The sequence below is a fragment of the Peromyscus californicus genome, unplaced genomic scaffold (assembly GCF_007827085.1).
Source record: "Peromyscus californicus insignis strain IS unplaced genomic scaffold, ASM782708v3 Scaffold_12__1_contigs__length_115047231, whole genome shotgun sequence".
Lineage (NCBI taxonomy): Eukaryota > Metazoa > Chordata > Mammalia > Rodentia > Cricetidae > Peromyscus > Peromyscus californicus.
Genome location: NW_026294413.1, coordinates 4022834 through 4030845, shown reverse-complemented (window position 1 = coordinate 4030845; position 8012 = coordinate 4022834).

Below are 8012 nucleotides of genomic sequence, written 5' to 3'. Positions count from 1 at the left end.
CAGTCATCTGGACTACCATAGATGAAGATCACAGAGAGGCACTGTTAAACAGGGCGTGTGTGTGTGTGTGTGTGTGTGTGTGTGTGTGTGTGTGTGTGACAGAGAGAGAGAGAGAGGAGACTACAGCTTCCACAAATGATTTAAGTACTCTGTACTTGCTTTCCTCATTAATACTATGTAGGTAACAAACACAGTCTGAGGGATGGTACTCTGCTTTGTGAGTTCTACGGAGCTAAGAAGTGCCGTGTCCTCTCCCAGACCGTTTAGGTTTCTTATTTCTCACCGACGAACTTTCCATCTCATCATCACTGTCTGCCATCAGAACCCTGTGAATCTCCAACTCAAACTTCTGGCCTTATTTGTAGTCTCATCAACATGGAAGGGAAATGAAGTTTAAGAGTGACTACCAGCCGGGCGGTGGTGGCGCACACCTTTAATCCCAGCACTCGGGAGGCAGAGCCAGGCGGATCTCTGAGTTCGAGGCCAGCCTGGGCTACCAAGTGAGTTCCAGGAAAGGCGCAAAGCTACACAGAGAAACCCTGTCTTGAAAAACCAAAGAAAGAAAAGAAAAGAAAAGGCTGGCTGTGGAGGCTTCTGGTAAGGCTCCTCCTCCTGGTCTCACCGTGGGCCTGCAGCTCTCCTAGCCACAGGCAGGAGAATTCATCTGTCTCTTCCTCCTCTTACAAGGACACCATCCCTCAGATCAGGGCCTCTGTGAGTGGAGCACACCCCTCTTCTTGACCACAGCTGCTGAGCTCAGTTTCAGCACAGAATCTTGCTGAGCCAGTTCATCCGTGAACTGCACAGATGCTCCAATCTTCTCTGGCACCAGGATTACAAGTGTGTGCCGCAGTACCTACCTTTTTACATAGGTGCTCAGGATCTGAACTCAGGTCCTCACTTTATCCACTCAGCCATCTCTCTAGCCCCGTTCTCCATATTTTTGTTTGTTTTTTTGTTTTGTTTTTCTGAGACAGGGTTTCTCTGTGTAGCTTTGGTACCTGTCCTGGATCTCACTCTGTAGCCCAGGCTGGCCTCGAACTCACAGAGATCCACCTGGCTCTGCCTCCCGAGTGCTGGGATTAAAGGCGTGCGCCACCACCGCCAGGCTCCCTTTCTCCATATTTTTAACAAGCGCCAGAATTCCTTAGTAATACAAGATAAGCATGCTTTGAGATTACCAGCTGGCTCCATCCAAATGGTAAGGAAACACTTCAAGCTTATAAACTAAATGTAAACTAGAATGAAGTCATCTGTCACTGCAAACAGCTCCCTCTCCAGCCCCTCTATGCCCCTCTCTGGCTTCCTTCTGTAGAAAGCAGCTCCCCCAAAATGATGCCCAGTAAACCCAGTCCCGGAAGTTACTGTTGCTCCCATTATATTCAAGCTGCAACTGGTGAACAGACTCTGGTGGAAAGAGAATGGAGAAGCAACAGCATGTCACTCAAGGTCCTGCAGGCAACTGCTGTCTTCCTTCCTACCGGTCTCTTTACCTTCTCAATTGGTTTCTTATTTCTGTTGCTGTTTCGTGGTGCTGGGAACCAAACCCAGGACCTTGTGCATGCTAGGAAAGTCCTCTACCACTGAGCTACATGATTTGCTGATTTGGATGAAGTCGGTTGCTGTGTTGAAGGGCCCCATATGCGAAGGAACTAAAGGCAGCCAGTATCTGGACAGCAGCCACATGAACAGCATGCTATCAGCCAACAGCCCACGAGGAATTGACTATGAGTGATGTCAGGAGACAGCTGCATGTCTGAGGAAGACCTCCTAGTTCACAGCCTGTGAGAAACCCTCCAGCAGAGGGCCTGGTTGGACCTCCTCAGGTTCCTACCTCACTGGGAGGTAGTTTGCCAGACAAAGATAATGTATCTCCCATGGCATACTTATCACTAAATAAAGTCCTTTGTGGATAACACAGACCATCCTGAGACTCATTTTGGATAGTTTAAGGCAGATAGAATGCACTTATCACACCAGGCAGGCAGTGATCTAGTTTAAACCTAACTCCAGAAGAGAAAATCTTTGTGGAGATTTGAGAATCCAGATTCATGGAGTGTCTTTTCTGGCCCCCTCTGAGTGCCGTCCCTCCCATCATGCGAAACAAAGGTTTAGCTGTGGCTGTGGCTCTGAGACAGAGCACTTGCCTAGCAAGCACAAGGTCCTGGGTTCAATGCCCAGTACCGCCAAATACCCCTTGGTGACAGTTCATCTTGACTGTCAACTCAGGAGGGTTGAGAATCACTGCGGAGAGAAGCCTCTTCCAGTGTCTCGGTGATGGCATTTCCAGAAAAGCTTACCTGGAGAGGGAAGCCCCACACAGCTAGTGGGGCCATTCCCTGGGGTGGGGTCCTGGGCTGGATAAAAGGAGGAAGTGAGCTGAGACCAACACTCACATCCATCTGCTTCCTGACAGTGGGTCCCTGTGAGCAGCAATGCCATGATCCTGCCTCTCTGTCTTCCTGACATGATAGACTATCCAGACATGTTCAACCCATGACCCACATGCAGCCAAGGATGCTATGGCTGCGGCCTAACAAAACCATAAACTTCCTCACATTATTGCAAGCTTTCTGTGTGAATACTTTGGTAATTGAATGGTTCTAGAGGTGAACTTTGTCGAGGACACTAATGTAATCATTGCATCTTTAACCAAAAGCCAAAGGAGACTTCTCCTTCCTTGGGTGTTTTTGGTCAGGTATTTTGTTGCAGCAATGAAAGAAAAAAAGAAAGAAAGAAAGAAAGAAAGAAAGAAAGAAAGAAAGAAAGAAAGAAAGAAAGAAAGAAAGAAAGAAAGAAACTAATATAATACACCCCTAGTACCCACAAATCATGCCTCCATCCCTTGTTTCTCAAGATTTTGATGATTTGTTCAACATTAAGCAAGCATTACTAGCCTGGACATCCTGATTATGGTGATAATAACAATTTGGCAAAGTCCCGTCCTCAAGAAGCTCACATTTTAATGAAGGGAAGAATTAGCAAAAATAAATAAATACATGCCGGGCGGTGGTGGCGCACGCCTTTAATCCCAGCACTTGGGAGGCGGATCTTTGTGAGTTCAAGGCCAGCCTGGTCTACAGAGGGAGATCTAGGAAAGGCGTAAAGCTACACAGAGAAACCCTGTCTCAAAAAACCAAATAAATAAATAAATAAACAAACAAAAAATACAAACATATGTCAGACAGTGAATTGTGCTATAAAATAAAACAAAATACGTGACAATACCGAGCGGCCAAACAGCTTTGGCGGAGGGATGGCATGCGCTCATCTAGCAAGCGCGAGGCCCTGGGTTCCAGCCCTGCACTAAGAGGGAGCAAAAGGACAAGGAGACGGCTCTTTTGAGGGAATATTTTGGCAGATACTTGAAATAATAGAATAAGCCATGAACAACCTACCATAGATTATTCCAGCCTGATGAAAATCAGGTGCGGGGCTGGAGGTATGGCTCCCTGGGTAAAGTGCTTGCTGCTTAAGTGTGAGACCCGAGTTCAGATCCCCAGAAGCAGTACCAAACATCTGTGACACCAACATTCCTGTCCTCACATGGGGGAGGGGGAGAGACAAGAGAGTCCCCAGAAACTCATGGGGCCGACGGCGAACAAAAGACCCTAACTCAGACAAGGGTTAGGGTCAAGATCCAAGGTTGTGCCAGGGTAGTAGCACAGGCTTTTAATGCCAGCACTCGGGAGGCAGAGGTGGATCTCTGAGTTCGAGGCCAGCCTGGGCTACAGAGTTAATTCCGGGTCAGCCAGGGCTACACAGAGAAACCCTGTCTTAAAAACAAAAATGACAAAAACAAAACAAACAAAGAGACCGGAGGTTGTCCTCTGACCTGCACAGGCACACCATACCACATGTGCGTTCCTTCCTGCAGACAGTAAACAAGTAAACCAGTTAATTAGATTTAAAGTACTAAGTAATAGAAAGGCTACTTATAAAAATCAGGAAAGTGGCTAAATAAAGGGGAATGACTGTAGGTCAAGTGTCATGAGACATTAAATCTCACTTGGTTGCAAATGACAAAGATGAGAAAAATATTCTATATTAATTATTAGTTTCATTTTTTTTTAAGAAATGGTCCTGGGGCTGGAGAGATGGCTCAGCAGTTAAGAGCACTGGTTGTTCTTCCAGAGGACCCAGGTTCAGTTCCCAGCACCCACATCCAGTAACTCCAGGGTACCTAATGCTCTCTTCCGGCCTCTCCGCTCACATGCATAGTACGCACAGAGACATGCAGGCAAAACACTCATACACACAGAATAAGAAGTAATTCTTTTTTTTTTTTTTTTTTTTTTTTTTTTTTAATGAGATAGTAGCTTTATTTTTTTTTTCCCCTTTTGATTGTTCCAAAAGGGACGTCCGGAGCAAGATCAGTAATTCTTTTTTTAAGTGGTGCTTTTATGTTATTTCTTTGACCAATCTATCCATGTTGAAACAGTTAGCTGTCCTGAAGTAGCTAAGTGGAAAGTTCTTCTGCATTTTTATGACCATGTGAGGAAATATAGCCTTGAAGAGATAAAGTCCCATCTCTGTTTTGAGCCTGAGGAGAAAATTGAAAATGTTTACCCCTTCGTGAGGCTGAAATGTCTGTCTGATTCAGAAGGCTTCTGCTGCTTCACTCCATTTCAGCAAAGCAACAGGGCTCCAGCCCAGAGCTGTGGTCGATAGAGCTTTCATCATTTCCTGTGAAGAAATCTATTCACACAGTCCTGAAAACTCATCCCATCGATTCATTTTAAAGAAAAGAAAAACTGAGAGAGGAAAAGTTTGAACCCAAATATAGATGTAAGCTTTGCAGTCATTGATTTCATTCTGCTAGGAGGCCAGATTGAACCAGCCGCATTGGTGGATGTGTAGAGAAGAAAGAAATAAACAAATTGAATGCTATCGTTACAAAGCGGTCCTGGAGTACCTGATGCTGGCGGGAAGATGTGGAGATGGGGGGTCATTGATTGCTTCCGTTTCTTCCTCCTTAGGAGCTTTTTGTTTTTTTCAAGATTCACAATTCACTCCAGCCTCTGAACACACAATTATTTACAAATCTAAGATCAGACCCTTTTATGACCTCGGCCACACTTCTACGAGCCCCCAAATGTCATGTGCTGATTTCAACAACCTGCAGTGGCAAATTGGTCCACATCCGTCCCACCCTTAAGACCCTCCAGTCTCAGCCAAAGTCAGTTTTAAAAATCCATGGAGGAAGAGGAGAGAGAAGTTTACCTCCTCTTTTCTGTGGCAAACGAGACTTTTCAAACTCATCAATATTCCACTATGAGAAGGTTCTCAATTCTTTCTTTCACCGTCAGATAAATTGACTTTCTCTAAGTCCTGCCCACTCCTCAGTGTGGGAAAAGATGTCTTCCACTTTTCACAACATTCTGTAAGAATTCTCACACCAGGAAACCAAGCGAGAAGCCAGGTGTGTTGGCGGATACCTGTGATACCTGCAGGAGAAGATGGTGTTAAAGGGCATTCAGAGAGACAGACAGGGATGGGGAACGGGGGCAAAAAGGCCTGAGACCCTTTGTTACTGGGTAGCTCTTCCTGGGCAATGACCTCACCCTCTAGCATCGGGTTGGTCTGATCTAAGCGTAGGACAAATGCTAGTCACTGAAGAGCGCACAGGTGGAAGGCCAGCTCCTCCCCGAGTGCCTGCAAGACTGCAGGGAAAGGCATCTCTCAGGGTCGAAATCCCATACAGAACAGCTTTCTCCAATGATCCTCCTTTAAAATGCCTTCTTCCAGGAAGGAATCCTGCATTACCACCCCCTCTTAGTCCCTTTAGTATACTATAACAAAACACCTTAGACTGGACAATTTATAAACAACAGAAGTGCACTATATAGTTCCAGAAGCTGTGAATTCTGAGGGTAAGGTGCTAAGAGATTTAGTGTCTGCTAAGGCTGTTCAGGGGCTTATCAGGAAAACCAATGTCTGGAGGTGAGTGTTTGGGAAGAAGGTGTCTGCACTCAAACAATGGCCAAAGAAAGTGGCCAAAGGATGGAGGAGAGGGAGATGGGCTCACGAACCAGCTCCTTTCCCCAGGAGTTGAAGAAGAACAGACACAGAGCGAGAGTAATGAGGAAGAGAGATGAGCTATCGGAGAGGAACGTCTGTGACTCTTTCAGAAATAGGTAGAGACTTCCAGAACTTCAGAGATCGCTCCCCTCATGGCCTGGTGTGGTGACGTTGGTTGCTGAGTGTATGTGGCCTTCAAGTAGGGAAGGGGGAAAGACGAGGCTGCTGTGGGTCAAGATTACCCCAGATTATAGCTTTAGAGACAGCATTTCTCAAATGACTAACATGTCTACATGCAGAGATGAGTTGAGTTTCACCCAAAGGTCAAAGTAGCAAAGGGGACAGCTACAGTATGAAGCCGGAGGAACCAAGCCCTCTCGTTCTAATCTGTCACCATGAGCCACCTGCGGGCCAAAGCCAAGAGTCTCTGAAATGGAACCTAGTGAACACACCATCAGAAGTGCTGAGAATAGCGAAGCTAGTGGGAAACTAATGTTGTCGCCCAGCTGTGTGGTCCCGAATCAATGAGCAAAGCCAAAGGTCCGTTAAGGTACTCAGGTCCTCCAGTAACAGCAAGTGAGTGGTGTTCCTCTAACACACCGCCTGCCATCTGAGTTGATTCTGCTTCCTTAGCTAGGGAAGGGGCTTCATGGGCAAGGTTTTCCCTCCACCAGAGGGGCTCTGTCTGCTTCCTAGATGGTGTTCTATCTGTTTTGGATGCTGGCCAGAGCCCAAGGATATGTTCCCTGGTGCTTTGGGCTTCCTTACTCTTTCTCTGAGGCTACCCCCTTTGACCACGTGGCTGCTTGCCGACCTCCGCTGCTGAGCATGTTGGCCTAACTCAGAAGGCACGGATCTCTCTCCCAGTAGCTGCCCAGCTTCACAGCCTGTTTGCATCATTGTTTCTCAAAATCTGATAAAACTGTGAGTTCCTTACTGAGTCCGTTTTAAGTTCTTTCATTAACAAGACTAAGAACCAAAGAGGAGCCCCGGGTTTCCCCTGTAGCACTCAGACTGTGACTGCTCTGGTAGTTTGTATTATACTAAATCCAGCGTGAATACTGCAAGTGTCTCAGGCACTGTTCTACTGCTGTGAAAAGACACCATCACCAAGGCAAATCTTTTTTTTTCTTTAAAAATTATTTTTATTTGTTTTACATACCAACCACAGATTCCCCTCTCATTCCTCCTCCCATTCCCCCCCCCAGCCTCCATCCCAGACCTACCCCCCATCCCCTCCTCCAAAAGGGCAGGGCCTCCCATGGGGAGTCAGCAAAACCTGGTACATTCAGCTGAGGCAGGACCAAGGCCCTCCCCCTGCATCAAGGCTGAGCAAGATGTCCGACCATAGGAAATGGGCTCCAAAAAGCCAGCTCATGCACCAGGGATGGATCCTATCCCACTGCCAGGGGCCCCCAAACAGACCCAGCTACACAACTGTCTCCAAATGCAGAGGGCCTAGTCCGGTCCCATGCAGGTTCCACAGCTGTTGGTCTAAAGTTCCTGAGTTCCTACAAACATGGTTTAGTTGTCTCTGTAGGTTTCCCCATTTTGACACCCCGCCCCCCCTTGCTCATAGAATCCCTCTTTCCTCTCTTCGACTGGACTCCCAGAGCTCAGCCTGCTGCTTGGCTGGGGATCTCTGCATCTGCTTCCATCAGTTACTGGATGAAGGCTCTATGATGACAGTTAGGGTATTCAACAATCTAATTACTGCAGTAGGCCGGTTCAGGCACCCTCTCCACTGTTGCTAGTATTCTAATCTGGAGTTGTCCTTATGGCTTCCTGGGACTTTCTCTAGCACCAGGCTTCTCCCTTACCCCATAATGGCTCCCTCTTCAATATCTTCTCTCTTTCATTGCTCTCCCACTCAACCAAGGCAAATCTTATAAAAGAAAGCATTTAATCAGAGGCTTGCTTACAGATTCAGAGGGTTAGTCTATTATCATCATGGTGGGGAGCATGGTGGTATGCAGGCAGGTGCTGGAGCA